At 40.2% G+C, this 17,124-nt stretch overlaps 1 long non-coding RNA gene across 1 annotated transcript in view; it reads right to left on the reverse strand.

The window, feature by feature from the left end:
• Window positions 1–3,365: 3,365 nt before the first annotated feature.
• The window catches only part of LOC135291203 (uncharacterized), a 79,775-nt gene continuing 66,016 nt past the window's right edge, over window positions 3,366–17,124 (reverse strand). The window contains exon 7 of the long non-coding RNA XR_010354069.1: window positions 3,366–9,108. This is a non-coding gene — a long non-coding RNA (uncharacterized LOC135291203). The remainder of the gene's footprint in view (window positions 9,109–17,124) is intronic.

The following is a 17,124-nucleotide window of genomic DNA, read 5'->3' on the forward strand; positions in this document are numbered from 1 at the left end:
TAGCAATTTCATTGTTTAAACTGCTATTCTAATAATTTCAAGACTAAATTTCAAATGGAGCAGCATTAAAATACAAGATCCCCACCTGCACAATGTTCTTTCAGAAATGTCTCTTCCGATTTACAAAGCACTTCTATTTAGCAAAATTTCTTTAAAAAACAAAAAGGAAACAAAAAAAAAAAAACAAACTAGTTTTTTAATTCTCTAGGTAGGGATTACACACATCCCAGAAAGTGAGAATATGCACACATTGCAGAAAGAGAGAGACTGCCATTTCAGGCTGTATAACGTTAATAATGGGCTGATAATTCACTTAGCATTGAAAAATGTATATTTATAAGCAATCCAAATGACTGAAAGTAAAAGAGTGTTGAGTAGCAAGGTATGTGAAATAGGTGCAATGATAAGAGAAGTGAAATTACACCTACGACAATGAAAACAATAAATCAAGGCTTTTTCTTAATGGATGGGTGATTGCTGCTATGTTGTCGTGGAAGATTTCCCTTTAACCTGGCAAGATAAATGGAAAAAAATCGTTCAATGAATCTGCCATTTGACTTTTCTTAAGTGCAACTTTCTAAAGCATTTTAAACACATTTAAGAGTCTGACTCTAAATGCAAGGAGATTTCCAGAATAGATTGAAAAAATCCTGTTAGAAGGAGTAGCCATTTCAATGCAAGTAAACAGCCCTGAGGCTAAAGTAACAACAAACTAGAAGACAAACCCCAGAGCAGATTGTTTCCCAAAGAATTCACTTGTAGGTATGTGTGCCCTAGTTGCATCAGTGAGAGTAAGGGGATTTAAAAAAGTCTGGAGCATCTGCAAATCTCATGGCAGCTGACAAAAAAAGTGGGTGTCTAGCATTTCTGAAAACTGGGTCATTTCTACTTAACCATAAGGACTGTGTAATGTTTACTCTTACTGACCACAGGACACATTGAACCCTGGAACTTGTGCCTATTACAGACTGATCTGCACATTCATGGTACATAAATTTTATTACATATCTGTGAAACAGAGTTTCATCTTAAACCTTAGCTTAGAGCTCAAAATCACTTTCTTTGAACTCATACAAACAGAGTACCTTCTTGGACCAGTCCTGGTCTACTGAGAAATGTAAATTGTGCCATTCTTCCTTTGACCTCATACTAACCCAGAGGCTGAGAGTGCTCACATCTAGAGTGTTAAATTAGACATAAGACTTCCTTATGTGGAAGATTTTCCTCCTGAGCAACAAATCAAAAACAGATGTTTCTGCCATAGCTGGGATCATTTATTTTCCTTGCCTTGCCTTGCCTTGCCTTGCCTTGCCTTTCCCCACCTTGTCTTGACTTTGCCCTGCCTTGCTCCACTGCATTTTGGTTTTCTTCTGCAAACATCATACATAAAACCCCTGAGGTTACTATTAGGGTGGGTAGGTAGCTTGCTTCCATCTGCATCTCACATGCAGCAGAAAATAGTGACTGGACTTCTGGTAGCTCCATTGATTTAGCAGGGAAGGGTAAGTGCTGATGCTGGTTCAGTAACAGGGACCTTGAAAAGTTCAAGAGTAAGTTTCCCTACCAGTGCATTACTAAAGAGTCATATTTAATGTTTTCTCTATTTTCTCCTTGGAAACTAAGAGGGGAAACTTTAGGAGAAGTATTAACTGTATCTGCAACTCCCAGATGAGTCCTACAGAGCAGCACGGGTCTCTCCAGGAGGCTGGTTCTGACAAGGCACAGCATGCCTTCAGATGGTCCTAGTACCAAGCCGTGGGTCTAACTCTGGCTGTCACACAAGTGAAAATGGGTGACTGAGCAAAGGGCAGGGCCATCACCAGCACAGACCAGAGCCTGACTGTACATAAAGGGCTCTGAAGCACTTTGAATGGGGACACCACATAGCCCAAAGTTTGTCACCTGGGCTCCACCTGTGGGGCCACATGTGCCCACTGTCTGGCACAGAATGGTCTCCAGTTCCTGAGGCACATCTAGCCGTAAGTATGCAAATATTTGTGAGGGGGGAATGTTTGCAAAAGGCACTCTATGTTTGCAAAAGGCACTCTATGGTTGCCATATGTTATTGAAAGAATTAAAACTGGGTGGGGGGGAGTTAATTAAATCGTTAGTAAATAGCTACTAATGTTTGCATTATAGTCATTTAAACTCAGTCTTATGCATCTTTTGTACCTCCTGCATCTGTTCTGATTTTCTATTTCATTGTAAATGTATACAACACTCTGAGATGAGGCAGTTTTTTCATCTTTGACAGGAAGACATTAAAAAGATAGTTGGTATTTTGGAGTGTCATTTTGTTCTTACTAACATAAAATAAAAACTGATTTGCTGCACTGAGTTTTCATGTCTTGCCAGTATTAAAGTAAGGATTCTGCATATGGACTGCTGCAACTTTTCAAGTGTCTTCCATTTCACAGTCGGTAGTCAGGGACCACATTTTTTCAGGTTTGGGGTGTAGGGGAGGGCTGTATTGTAACTGCACTTGTAGGCTTCATTTTGCATCAATGCATTTATGCATAGTACTGAAAACTGAGAAAGAAAAAAAATGACAGTCTTTGTAGCAGAGAACTTAAAACTCCTGTCATAGTGATGGCAGAAAGACAGACAGGCAAGAGCAATGAGATACTAGACAGCCTGCAGAAGCAATTGATTCCAGTTCTTTATTTTTATGTGTTTTCTAGAACATAACTTGCTTGCTCACCAAAAAAAACAAAAAACCAAACAAAAACAAAAACAAAAAAACTCAAAAAAACCCCACAAAAACAAAACAAAAAAAAAAAAAAACAACAACAACAAAAAAAAAACCCAAAAAAACCCCAAAGAAACAAACCAACCCAAAATCCCAAAGATGACTTAACATTACCCTGCAAAGAACTTCTTCAGAACTTTGCATGCAAGTTAGTCAGGAGAAATCAGCCTTTGCCTTTTTATGGAAAATTAAAACAAGCAGGGGTGTCTAAAAACATATTTCTGTTCTCTGAAAAATAAAGAGAAGGGGAAGAGGAGAGTAAGATATTATTGAATAATTGCTCTTCAAAACCCTTGAAATAAGCCCCTTTTTGCTTTCCACTCTGGCAACTGTGAAGTAGAGTTTGGCCAAAGATGACATGTTAGGGAATGGAGGAGGACCTGAGAAGGTACTTCAGGATGCCTGACTCAGAGGTGTAAAAGAATGACTAGGGAATAGCCTCCAGGGAATGAGGTTTTCACTGCTCTATGATGCTGAATAGAGAGGGAAAATAGGAGACAACTCCTAGCAGGTCATTGTTGGTGGCTCTGGTGGCCCACAGACGGCTTTAGAAGGCACCATGAAATCAGCGCCACCATGCATGTGTCTTCCAGAGGGCTTCCAGTGGGCTCCCTGCAACTGCTGCTCTGCCAGACCCATTGCCCACCCTTTTACTGGTCTAGGAGAAGTGGGTTTGGACCAAACAACTAGCAATTACAGTAATGCAATATTCTGCTCAGATTATGCTTTATGCTAAGTATAATCTGAGTGCTCATCTTCAGAAATCAGGCCTCTGGAGATGTTTCAGACTCAGCAAGCCACTTCAGAATCACTGCAAAAGTCCTGGTCAGGCACTTCAAAATGCTAACTGTTCATTCTCATTTGTAACTTTTCCATTAAATCAGAAATCTTGAAGATTTTACTTTTTGCTAGTTAAAAACAGTATGATAGGAAAGAAAATCTTTGTGTGTCTAGAAGTCATGTGAGCTTTTACACCTGCATGCAAAACAAAATAAATATATTTTGCTACTACTTTGAACTACATAGCCACATCTATTAAAAGTGGCATTCAAATAGCTATCTCTGGTGTGCCATGGATTAATCATACTTTTTTTCAAGGAAGATTATAAATAGTGTTTAGGAGGGAAACAGAGAGTATTTTGCAAATGAGTCCAGATGGAAAACTAACAGATGGCCTAGTGCTGTATTTTGTATGCTCAGCTCTATATTTAAATAAAAAATTTTCATAATTAAGATGAAGGTCTGTAACAACGCTAGCTACTTTTCCTGTGGCAGCATCATACGTCATGGATCACAGGTAAGAACTGCAGGCTTTTCATTAAATAGTGGTTAAATGTATATACAAATCTTGCTATTCAATTTATTTAAAACAGAGGGGAATAAAATGGAATTAAAAGAAATTAAAGAATAAGAAAAATAAAAACCTTTCATACAAACATACATCATATAGTAAAGACATTTACCACCATCTGGTCTTTTTTCCCCTGCAAACTGAATGACCCACCACCCTACTTGGAAGGGAAAGGAGAAGCATTACATTTGTTAGAGGTCTTCAGCCAAGAACCATAATGCCAGTAGAATTTTCCTATTTCATTACTTGAAATAAATGGGGTTCTTGAATTTCAATAATTAGATCTGGAGAAGATAAACGGTGGCCCTACACATATATTATAATCTGAGAACTGAATCAAGGGAAGTGCCTCACACATTAGTATCTCCCATAAAGTGGCGTGTGTATGTATGTAGATGTTACTGCCAGAGAGTGCTGCTAAAGCAAGGGCTGTACCTCGCCCATGGTGTAACAGGTCAAGGGACACAGCAGCCACAGCAAGGGCTCCTTTCTCAGCATGCAGCCCCAGCCTGTGCTCCCTACCACCCACAGCACTGATGCAGCCTGACAGACATGCAACAATTGCATTCACACCAAAGAGCCTCTCTGACATCTTCAGCACTTTCTTCATGCCACCTGTGAGGAGGTAAGAGGTGCTCATTGTACAGTGGTCTGCAAGCAGGGTCCATTGAAGTCAGTGGAAAGTTACACCTGGTTTGGGCCACTCTTAGTTCAGGAAGAGAAAAAAAGGCTTAAAAGAACTTCCATCTTTCTGCTGTGCTCCCTGAGGTTTTCCTTAATTATCTCAAGCCAAAAACCAACTGTAACTTTGTGGTAAGAGGGACTGCCTCTGTACAAGACAGAAATGCTACACAAATCTACCTGCCGGGAAATCTTTAGTGCCAGCAGGGTTCAATAAAGATGACTCTACCAGGAGACATTAGGCTGCAAGTCAGCATCTCAGTGGGCTTACAAATCATTCACAGTGGTAGGAAATATGTGCTTTGTTATCAAAGAGCTTCTTCTATTGCTCTCACAGTCATTACATTCAAGTTCCTTACCATAGCACATTAAATACTGTGACTCATAACTATCATCTGCCTCATTTTCCAGCTTATCCTCCCCCCACAGAGGGAATTTTATGTACAGCAGGGTGTCTTGTTTTGGTAGGGTAAATACTATTTTTTTTTTTCACGTTTCTGTTTATACATTAACAAAGGAAAGCCTAAAGTTGCATGCCCTGAGTTGGAGCCGAGCAAGGGATGTTTGTGGCAGTCATGTTCTCCTGTGGGAGTACAAGGAGTACAGGTACAGGTTAGCTCCAAGGATGGCAAGCTTGCCCTTTTTGAGAACAAGGCCTTTTTGAGGCAAAGATACCAAATTTATATACTTTTTATTCTTGATAAACCACTCTGTAAACAGGCATTTCTGGTCTCGTTGCTATTTTTAAAATCAAGTGAGATGCAGATTTCTTACTAGGGAGTGCTGCTACAATGCTGTCAGTCTCTGCTCTTCTGGAATTTGCTATGTAGGTCTGACATTTCTGGAAGTCAATCTTAAAGTGAAGGCTCACTCATTAAATTCTTCCTCTTTTCTTCTTGTGTGCAGCACTGATCAGTGGCTGCAGGGACATCTGCTGGTTGTTACAATTTTGAGTATGTAGTAATCACAAGGAAGACAGAAAATTTTTCAAATAACATTTAAATTCTTTCATAACTTTCTCAATTTCCCAAAATTTGTTGAATTCAGATTGGGCTGATTGATATAAGGAAGGAATAAAGAACTGGAATAATCCGTTTCTGTTATGAGATTTAGTAAGCCTTTAGATTTGCAGGAAATTTTGTTTGAACTATGGCTCTGGTTTTGGGGATTGAAGTTTTGCATTAGCAATATCAGAGTTAGGTTTGTTTAAACTTTTATGATGAGCCCCACATTCCACATGACATCCCCAAACAATTTAACTATGTATGAAATAGTGCTCTTGCTCTATTGCAAGAGCAAATTCTTTGAACTAAAGAATATTCTTTATCTATTGGTGCACTATTTGGAAAAGACACACTGCCATGAAGGTAGATACTACCTTTTATTAAATTATTCAATGGCTTGCAGTGCTTTATGTTTGTGTTTGGGAAGATGGACTTCCTGTTCTTGCAATAAGGCACTACTCACACACTGTCCTGCCTACCCTCTGCCCCCTCCACTGACATTGTCAATGTTTAAACCAATTTCACCTTCCAAAGTTATCACCTAATTTACATCATTCGGAAGATCTGGTAATTCAAGAAACTGAAACACCAGTTTGATAATAAAGAAACATGCAATGTAATCTGGATTTTCAAGGCTGATGAATTTGACTGTAAATCAGTTCTGCGCAGAGGTTTGCCTCTTCTGTGCTTAATTACACCTGTGCAAACATCTATTTGTTTATCGTTGCCAAAAAACCCGTGTGAGCTATTTGCATTCCCAGAAACCACATTTCCATACTGAGCACTTCTCTGAGAATGACATTTCAGCCATTAATTCAAATGTGACACATTTGAATTAATATGACAAATAATTAATATTCTCTTAGTTAAACTCTAGTTTACTAACTCTAGTAAAACTCTACCTGAGTTTTCACCTCATAGTTCTAAAGAAACTATGTGGCTGTAAGTGTAGCAGACTTAAAAATCCAACTGCTTCTGAAGGATGAAAGAAAATTCATTTATTTTCACTTGAGTTTTCTTTGTAAATATTTACTCTTCTTTGTTATTTTATGAGTTCCAGAGACTTTTAAGACTCTTCTATGCACCTTAGCCACTGACATTATCCCCACAAGGGGAAGACAATGGGACGTTTCCTCATGAGCACTTCCTCATCTGGGAAAGTACACACAACATGGACAAGGGCGCAGCAGGGCTTTAATGCAAGCATTATTGTTTGTTGTAATTTTATAGAGATGGAGTTCATTTTCCCACAGGTGCCCTCACAGCGCTGTGCTTTGCATTGGTACCCACAAAGGGGTTGGTGACACACCAGTGTTTTGGCTGCTGCCGAGCAGCTCTGCGCAGCACCGGCGCTGTCTCTCCATCATTCCACCTCCCACCAGCAGCCTGGGGCTGGGCAGAATCTTGGCAGAGGACATAACCAGGACAGCTGAGCCAAACTGACCAAAGGGATATTCCATACCATATGATGTCAGCTCAGATAGAAAAGCTGAGTAAAGGAGGAGGAAGGGAGAGCACAGTTTATTTACAGTGTTTGCCTTCCAGAGCAACTGTGACATGTGCTGCAGCCCTGCTTCATGAGAAGTGGTCCACTGTTGATGGGAAGTACAGAATAAAATTGTTGTGTTTTTTCCTTTGTTTGAGTAAGCACCATTTTACTTTCACCTTACTAAACTGTCTTACCTTGACCTATAGGTTGTTGTTTTCCATTTTATTTTGTCCTCCTTCCATGCTCAGGTGCCAAAGGCAGTGCTAGGGCAGTTCGGTGGGCACCTGGCATCCAGCCTGGGTTGACTCTCCACCTCCACAGTCACATTTTATGGAAAGCTTGTAAATAAAATGCTGGAGCTCAGTGCTGTAACCTCTGCCCATGGAAAAGCCCCAGAACTGGCTCAAGGGCCCCACCAGTGGTGGGGTATCCCTGTGGCTGCTGAGAAGCACAAGGCAGGCACGGCAGAGTCAGCTCCCATGTGCAGCCCTGCTCCTCCTCCCTGCTCCCAACAGCAGGTTGCACAGTGAGGAACCCGCCTGGCATGTGGGCTTGGTGCTGTGGCTTTCTTTCCCTGAGGTACAGTCTTTGGATTCAAGGCATCTAATACGACAGCACTCTGCTGAAGTCTACCAACACATCACATAATAACTGATAGCAGAGAAAATGTAAAAATCTGCTAGTAATAAGGCATATAAGGAATTTGTGATGGGATTTACAATTAACTTAGCTCTCATTAAACTGAAGAAGACAATATTATTGGCTGGATTAGATGAATGTCCTGTCCCAGAGGAGGGTTTTTTTTCCCAACCTAGATGATTCTATGATTCTATATAAGCACAAGGTCTTTCAACAGTTCTGCAGACATAATGTACCAGCCCAGGTGACCTATCCAGGATATGGGCTATACCTGTCAGGCAAAACCAACAGATTTATTTCTTTTCTTGCCCCCCCCGTTTGTTTTTTTTTTCCTCTTCATGGCAGCAGAAGCATGGCTTTTCTGTGACTGCTGTTGTTAATAAAATTTCTCAACACTTTTAATAGGACTCCATTTCAAAGGAAGGTGAGCAGTGTCACTGTTAGGATCCAGACTTCAGGGGCATCTTCACTGTTGGCTGATGTTTCTTTAACTTGTATGGTCTTGGACTGGCTCTCCAAGAGCAGGCTGAAGCAGAGATTAATAGGCACAGGGATATCTGCGCTGTGGGAACTTGGGCACTTCAGTCTTCAGAGTAGGCTTCTGTGACAGAGCTTTTTTCTCAAGTACTGCTCAGACCAGGAGCTAAATTTAGATGCTTACCATGTTAGATGAAAAACACTGTTTTGGGAAATGTGCTGGGGCATTGTAATCCCCCATCACTGATTAATAGAGGAGAGAATTACCACTTTGTTGATTTTCCCCAGCTAAATTCAGAAATGGCTGTTTTAGGGCAGATGTTCAAATACTCTCACAGAGACTCTCCTGCTGCCAACAGACCCTTCAGGTGGAAAACTACTGGTGTGACAAATGAATATGCAAAGGAAAGGTTGAGAACAGCTGCAGATTTTAGAGTAGTGACCCCAACACAATTGCACAGATGGAAGCAGCCACAGAGAGGCAGAGAGCAGATATTGCAAGTTTAATCATGGGAGAGATGTAAGGTGCAAGAGCAGGTGAAGAACCATTTCAACCATTTCCTTATTTTTAACCTTGGCATGTCCTTTCTCAAAGCATTCCTTGGCTGCTCCAGTTCACAAGTAACGAAATGGTCATTTTCAAGCATGATCCTTTTCCTGGAATTCTTCAACATAAAAAAAATTCAGTTGCTACTAAAGCTGGAGTTGTGGCCTTTATCTGAAAGAGGATGAAAATGAGTGTAAGAGGGGAATTGTTTCGTGACTTGAAACAAACTGCAGAGCTCTGAAGCAGGTGCCTCACTCCATTTTTCTTTAAGCTCGCATGCTCTGACCAAGTCTCATTGTCCATTTAAGATAGCAAATCTGTGATGAGGGTCATCATGTTTTCTTGTGAGGAGAATTTTGTTTTTACACAGAGCCTGCTTGCTGGTTCTCTTCCCTAAAGAGATTGTTTGGTTCTGTTTGGCTTGAGCATGTCCAGGGGTATCTTCAGTCATCAAATCTTGAATGAGTGGTTCACTACCTTCTTAAAAGCACTTTCACTGCTGACAGATGAAGTGTAAAATATAAGTGGATTGTTTCACAGTACAACATATATAACGCAGATGCTAGGGGAGCCATGAGACTACTGCCTTTTGTTAGTATACCTAGAAAAAGCATGATTATTTACAACATCTCTTCTCTATTTAATGTGACATCCTTTAGCTAATGAGAGAGTTTCTGCTGTTTGTGAAAAACAGAGCAAGATTTTTTAATAGTTTTTTTTAACTTTCTTTAAAGTATGGATCTAGCTGGATAATTTTGTTTCAGAAACTGAAGTCAACTGCCTGTCTCCATCAGGAATTTATATGAGAAATCATGATACTTTGACTTGTCAAAGTCAGGTAAGGTGAGGTGAAGGCTTCCAATCCTGGCCTATGGGGAGGATTGTACTTTTGCAGTGGACAGGACTGCCTGCAATCTTGCAGCTGACCTAAAACTCACCAGGGTTTGATGCTTTTTATGCCTGCTGCAGCTGTCTCCAGTTTAATATACTGAAGTGTGTTAGTTGGTGTTGGAGGCACAGCCCATTGTAGCAAGCAGGTTTGAAAAACATTCTCTCTCCTTCTTTACTGTGTTGGGAGCCTGCAAAACCAGGTAGAGGGAAAGACACACTTGGAAACAGCAAACTGTGTGACTGCCAAGTGATTGGGTTACTGTCATGCTCCTTGGCTTTGCTTATGGACTGGAGGGTTGGAGTCTGTTCACAGTGATCATGGTCAGGATTTGAGCAGAACTTGAAGTACATGCCTGTTCTTCGCCAAAAGGTGAAAACGCTCCTTGGTGAGAGAGTTTATGCCTTAAAGTTTTCTGCTGTCCCTCAGACACTGTGGGCATTGCTTACAATGGAAACTCGTATCCTTAGTAAGCAAGTCACTGAGACTGAAACTGCCACAGCTGTGAGGATAAATGCTGGCTAAGTCCAGCATTTCTAAATGCTCTAAAATTATATGACATGCAAAATTAAGCACAGGATAACTTATGCATCAAGCATTCCCCCTTGTTTAACAAAGATGCAGTGAATATCCAAGACAGTGCAGTTAGGATTTTATCACAGGCTATGCTACAAATGGAGCAAACTTCAGCAGAGGGACTGAGAGCTGTTTTCTTTCCTGAAGCTGAACAATGAATCAGTGGAAATGTGACAGGCATACTGCAGCCAGGAAATGAAGGTTCCAGAGGAAACTTCTTTTGTGGATGTACTTTGCAAATCTTTTTCAGATTCTTAGAGCAGAACATTGTCTCCTGTTGTGATGGGAGAAAACAAATTCCCTGAGTTAGATCCTGAAGTCCTTTTTGCTTAGTGTTTGGGAATCTGCCTGAGGAAAGGCTAAGTAAAAATGGGCTAATAGGACAGCAGGATTTTATGCCGTTTACATATGGTGATGTTAAGGATCATCATAACTCTCTGGAAAAATTCTGGCCTGCCTCAGTCTGGGACAGACAGCTAAATTAATGGCACTGGCACCAGGAGTCATGTCCTCTTTCCAAGGTCCTCAGGGAATGCATACACACAGGCTTACACATTTTGTGAGGAAGTCACTCCTGGCTGCTGACTTAAGGCTCCATCCATAAAGAGCACCAGGCTCTCCACAAAACTCACCTGGCATGACTCAGGCTGCCCACTTCACTGAGGTGCTGCTGCCCCTCTGCCTCCAGTGCTATGCTCCCACAGTCTGGCTTGCCAGCCTAGCCTTAGAGGGCAAATCCATGCCTGCTCTGTGTTAGCTCAACACCCCTTCTCCTATTTGGTGGTGAGTTAGCTGGCTATTCAGAGTACTTAGACAAGGCAGTATTTCTGTGAAATAACACTGCTCTAAAGATACCACATTTTACTCTTGCTTCAAGCCACACTTTCAGTATTGCGTTTGATGCACACAGCTCCACCACATGCCTAAAGGAATCCCTGTCCTGACCTCCTTTGTAGTGCAAGGCTGTGGGGAACAGACACATAGCATGCTGAATAAAGTTCCTGATGGCTAACACCTTGGCAAGGTTAGTGGGCCGCCCAGTTTTCTGCAGTTACAGAAATGCAAAGACTTGTACAGTTTGTTGTGGGGGTTTTTGGCTCTGCTTCTGCAATAGATGTGTAATTGAATCATATTCCTGGTGTATTAGATAATTACAGTTCTCTGCAATAAAGGTGTCTTAAGGTTTTCCAGGTATCTGAGATGGACATCTTAGATAATCTTTCCACAGACAGCTCTTAAATCAGGTCTGCAGAAATAGTTTTCTAAGTCCTGGGTAGTGAAATTAGTGGTAGAGACAAAATAGACAGGAGCAAGCTGTTACTGTGATTTTGTTAGGATATTTTCCTACAGCTGGGATGCACACTTTTTAAAATCTGCCATTTTTTGTTTTTCCTAGAATTGATCTTCCAGGCTGCAATAAAAAAAATTGGAGATGGTGCTTATTCCTGCCTTGGGCAGCATTGCCTCTCTCTGGGGCCATGTGCTGCTGGAGAAGAAGCTGGGCACCAGCCCTGTGTTCCTTAATTTTCCCTTGTTCCCACACAGTGCACTAGGAAGGAGCACAGCTGCCTGCAAACACTATTATTACCACACTGCAATCAACAAGGTAGTTTGAAGCTGGAAAAAAGCAGCCACCACTGGCTTCCTATTGTTCCTTGGGCCTTGTGCTTTGCCCATGTGTTACTTTGTGATTCTGCAATGTTTCTTGACAAAATATACTAAACACGTTAATAAGGAGCAGCCAGGCCATCCCCTTCTGAAGGCTTTTATTCCTACTCTTGCACCAGAGGCCTCACACTTATCAAAGGGTTGTTCTTCCTGCTGTCCCTGAAAGTTAGTGCACTGCAGCATCATTACAACGTGGTCTGTATTTTAGGGCAGGAGATGCTGACAAGAACACCAGCTACAGGGAAGGCAATGAAAGGATAATATCCTGTTCAAAATTAGGCTTGTTTATACAACACAAGGGAAAAAAACCATTTAAAACATAGTAAGCACAGCTGGTGCTAAATCACTCTGGTGTGTGTCTTTTTCTCCTTCTTGTGGTAACTACTCTTTTTAGTGAGCCACAGTGCAGTCACACTGTGCACTGCTCTGCCCTTCTCCTCCTTCAGACACACATGTGTGCCAAGCTCTCGCTGTGCAGAAGAACAGAGACAGAGCTGCCCTCCTCCTTCTGTCTTCCTGCAGTGTTTTGACTTTCCTTGGGTTAAGGACTTTTCCCATTTCCTTCCCTGTCTTCTTTTACTGCCAGTGCTGAACTTTCTCTCAAGATCCCTGTTTCAGCTTCCTCAGCTGATTGTTCCTTTTAACATTTTTTTCTATGTGTTGAAACTAACATTTTAACATTATTTTCTATATGTGCAGAAAGTGTTGAATTCTGTTTTTCTTGTTTTCAAGACTTTTGCCATTTTGTCTTGTTCCAAGGCTCACATAGCTCTTCTCTGCTCATCCTCCCTCTTTGTTCTCTTTCCACATTCTTACACTGAAGAGGAGTGGCTCTGACCTTCTCTCCATTTCTCTGTCTCACCACTTTTATTCCTTTCTTGGCATCAGCTCTAAAACATACCTACTAATGCAAGTGTCTCAGTATTTTAAAATCTATCCACCTATACAGGGAAATCAAACAAACAGATGAAATCAACCTGTTTTTCTCCTCTTCCTCCTCTTATTTTTCCTGAATTAGGTAAAAAAACTGTTTATATAACATCCTGCCACAACTGAAAATGGCTTTTATTCTGAAGGAGAAAAATGCATGGATGCCTGTGCAAGAGGCTGAGCCCAGAGATATGGAAGAAAATCAAGTCCTTCAGGACATAAAATGTTTGAGCCAATCTGATTGTAGCTTTTGATTTCTGGTCCTTTTCTTTGCCTTTCTTTGGTGTGGTTTTTTTTTTTCTTTTCTTTTGGTTTGGGTTTGGTTGTTTTTTTTTTTTTTGTTTGTTTGTTATTATAGATAGCATTTTTTAATGTGTGTGTGTTGGATTTTTGCATGGGGGCCTGTTTGATTTTGGTACTGTGGAGGGTTTTTGTTCTGCTTTTGGGGGGCTGTTGTGTTTGGGGTTTTTTTTGCTTGGGTTGGTTTTCTTGGGTTTTTTTTTTTTTTTGGGGGGGTTTTTTTGTTTTGTGGGGGTTTTTTTGTTTTGTTTTTGTTTTGTTTTGTTTTGTTTTGTTTGTTTTGGGTTTTTTTGCAGGTGTTTTGTTCCTAAGCAATAAGGAAATGTGGAAAATCTACCTTTATAGGGAAAGAGAAATGCTGATCACATCTATGCTAGCTCTCAAAAGAAAAGTAGCAATAGTGAAACAAAATTATTTTTAATACCATCTTTCTTCTTCATTTGTATATCAGCAGTTGTATAAATGGGGCATTGGGCATTGAAGGACGCATTTCAAAATTGTTTTCCTCACTGCTTTATCACATACTTTGAAGTTTAACAAATTATAATGAGCAAACTACTCATTTGTGAGTTTGAAGAAGTCTTCAGTTTGTAAATGATGAATGCACTAGTTTACATTCTGACAGATTGTTTTGTTTGTAAGGTTTTGAAATACACTTTGTAGCTGCATATAAATTCATGATTTGCCCACGAAGAATTTGCTTCAACTGCCTGATGGTTGGTTATCCCATTCTAGTGGATTAGCAGCAAAAAATACAGGAAAAAATTAATTTTCTTACTCAGAAAGCAGGAAAGAATATCAAACCATTCACAGAACTGCTTAATATCCAGGTATTAATGAATACAGCCACAAAAGGCCACTTCCAAAAAAATGTAATCTATGTAGGAAAGTGAATTTAACAGAATCACTGGGTAATTTAAGAACATGCTCAACAATAATTACGCCTTCTTTTCTTTTTCACCCTGCTTTAGTCTACATGACATTCTCTCTCCTCTGATCTGCTGCCCATCTCGGTTGGACCTCCCTTGTTTACTATAAAGCAAACTTTGCAGGATGGTGTTCTTGGACAGAACATAGAAGAATTCTTCTCTGTATAATGAAAACACTGTGAGGGAGTCATTTATTGGGTTGGCATGTTGTTGTTTTTTGCTGCTTGAATGGCAGATTTACAGGCTTTTGCCATGTAGGTATTTACTGCTGAGATAGGGAGGAAACTGAATCATAAACATCTCGGTGACTTTGAATAAAAGCAAAAGAAGTGCTGAGGTCATTCTAGCAGCTTGTGTTTGCAGAGTGCAACAGAAGGTGTTCAGCATAAGACAAATACTTTCCTTGGCCAGCTGCCCTAGAATCTGCTCAATTAATGTTATTAACTTTTATTTGAGTATATGAGGGAGATATCGAAAAACAGTGCTGTTCTCAGTAAGTTACTTTGTCTGCAATTTATCCTTCACAGAAAGATTCTTGTGATTACAATATTGAAAATATGTGGTGGCCGAAGTTTAATTGAGATCTTGTCCCATTGCTTAGCCAAAAACATTACTGTGTATAATTAAGTATCTTTTTGAGAGGCACAAAAATCGACACATAAAGTTGATTACCCACTGCAAATACTAGTTTGAAAGATGGGATTAGGAGGAAGTAACAAGAGGAAGCCCATCAAAGTCTTTACACTTCATGCTTGTGTCCCTTCTTGAGGCACACTTCACTCAACAAGATGTGTCCCCTGAGAGACCCTTGGCTGCACAGAAAGTAGAGCACAGCCCTTTCTCCAAGCAGTCTGAATGAGGAGAGGGGAGAAGGCTACGGGGTTTGATGTGGCATTAGCCCCACATAGTCACAGCTGCTTAGCATGTTTTAAAATCTACAAGTAGCTACTACATCCACACATAGGAAACTACATATTTCGTCAGCAAACATAAATACCTCCAAATATTACCCCGTGTTTCTACCAGGAAGATGGCAATGTTCAGGGCTACATGTTACATTTCGATTCTCAAAGCCTACGTAGTAGAACTCATTATTATCTTACGACAGCAGATATTACCACCAAAAGAAAAAAAACAAAATTAAGGAATGTAAATTTTTGCTTAATTTTTTTCATTGTGATGTACCCATATACAGCCATTTCTACTAGTGTTAGTAAGTGCTTTAGAACAAATACACAAATACTGACAAATACTTTGATAAATGCCCATAACTGAACCTTGTCTTATACCGTAAGGAGAATAGTGCTCCCTACAAACAGAGGTCAGCAAGATGTTTTGGCTGTCATAAGAAATTGCTCAAGCTTCTATGTGTTTATTCAGAAGCCTGTGTACAGTATTTTTATTTTGTATTTACTGTCTGACCAAAGTTCACCTGCAGTCTTTATTTGTCCGGATGTAATCTTGATGTATTCCTAAGAATTATAATTTCTATACATCCAGTAGATTTACTTTGCCATAACTCCACTGCAATAATGATAACTTATTCAATTTATGCAGAAGACTAAAATTTGATATACCAAATAAATTCCTGCAGAACCTAATCTTACACTATTTTTGTTTGAAAGATCTGTATCCCAGATTTTCCCACACTTGTATTAATATGAGAGAACATATACACCTTTTAAATACAGGAATTTTTTTAACCTAATACTGAAAGTATGTTTCTACTTTGTTCCTTTCCTCTCTGATGTTGCAAACATAACCTGTTCACACTGACTTCACCAGGACACGGCAGTGTTGTCCATATCACATCACCAGGCTAAGACTCACATGCCAGAAGCCAAGATTCCACAAAAGTGGTATTTTAAGGTTCCACACCTAATTTCAACTTTAAAATACAGTCCTTGTGCAGCCTTGACAACTGGTAAAGTCACTGTTGAAATGTGGTCATGGACTCTCTTGGTATCTTACACTGGACATATGTGAACTGTCTTCTCAGACAACCTCTCCTCAGACAACTTCTGGAGTATCATTGCAATAGCCCAAATTTGTGCAAGATCTGATCAGATGGCTCTCAAAGGTGGATTCAAGAATTTGCATAGCAGTCCAAGGAAAATACCATATTCTTGTGGTAGGCAGGATTATGGTATCACACTACTCTTCTCCCACCTGCGTGTCACCAAGGTAACCTAAGATGACAAAGCCATCCTGAAACCAGCAGCAGTTTTAACTGCATAACTGTAGTGCCTTCTGTTCACTTTGGGAACTTTATTTAGTTTATTTATTTACTTTATTTAGTTTAGTTCTCCTTTCAAACAGCACCTCACGCTGTGGGAGGAAAAATATATAATCTATTACTTATTGAACAGCAATGGCATCTATGGCCTCCCTGAAAACAGTTTATCACTAAAGAACGTACCAGTCAAGATTTGCAGCAACTGTCTGCTGTGTATGAAATGTAATCTGCATTTACCACAATGACTTTGAGGAAGCCTGTTCATCACCTGTTGTGTGACAGTCATGTGAAAGAGAAAGAGAACACAAGGAGAGAATTTTCCCCATTGCTCCCGTCTCAAATCATTCCTCTCAAATCCCACAGACTAAAACAAGAGAGTCAACACAAGTTGCTTTCAGACCCCTGGGGATGTGAGTTTTCCTGCTGGAGTGATAATTTGTTTTCCTTCAGGCAGAATGTATCATTCACAATTCCGAGTACCAGTGTGTTTTCTAATTCTCTTCTTAAGGGAAAAACATACCAATTAGCTCAGTTTGTGGTTTGCCGGGTCTTAATTCATTAATGGAGACAGGTAGCTCAATGCCTGTAAAACCTGAGTTGCTATGAAAAAAGCTGAATGCTGGACTCAGAATAACATTATCAAGGTTCTTGAGCTCTAC

Source organism: Passer domesticus, chromosome Z, assembly GCF_036417665.1.
Source record: "Passer domesticus isolate bPasDom1 chromosome Z, bPasDom1.hap1, whole genome shotgun sequence".
Classification (NCBI taxonomy): Eukaryota; Metazoa; Chordata; class Aves; order Passeriformes; family Passeridae; genus Passer; species Passer domesticus.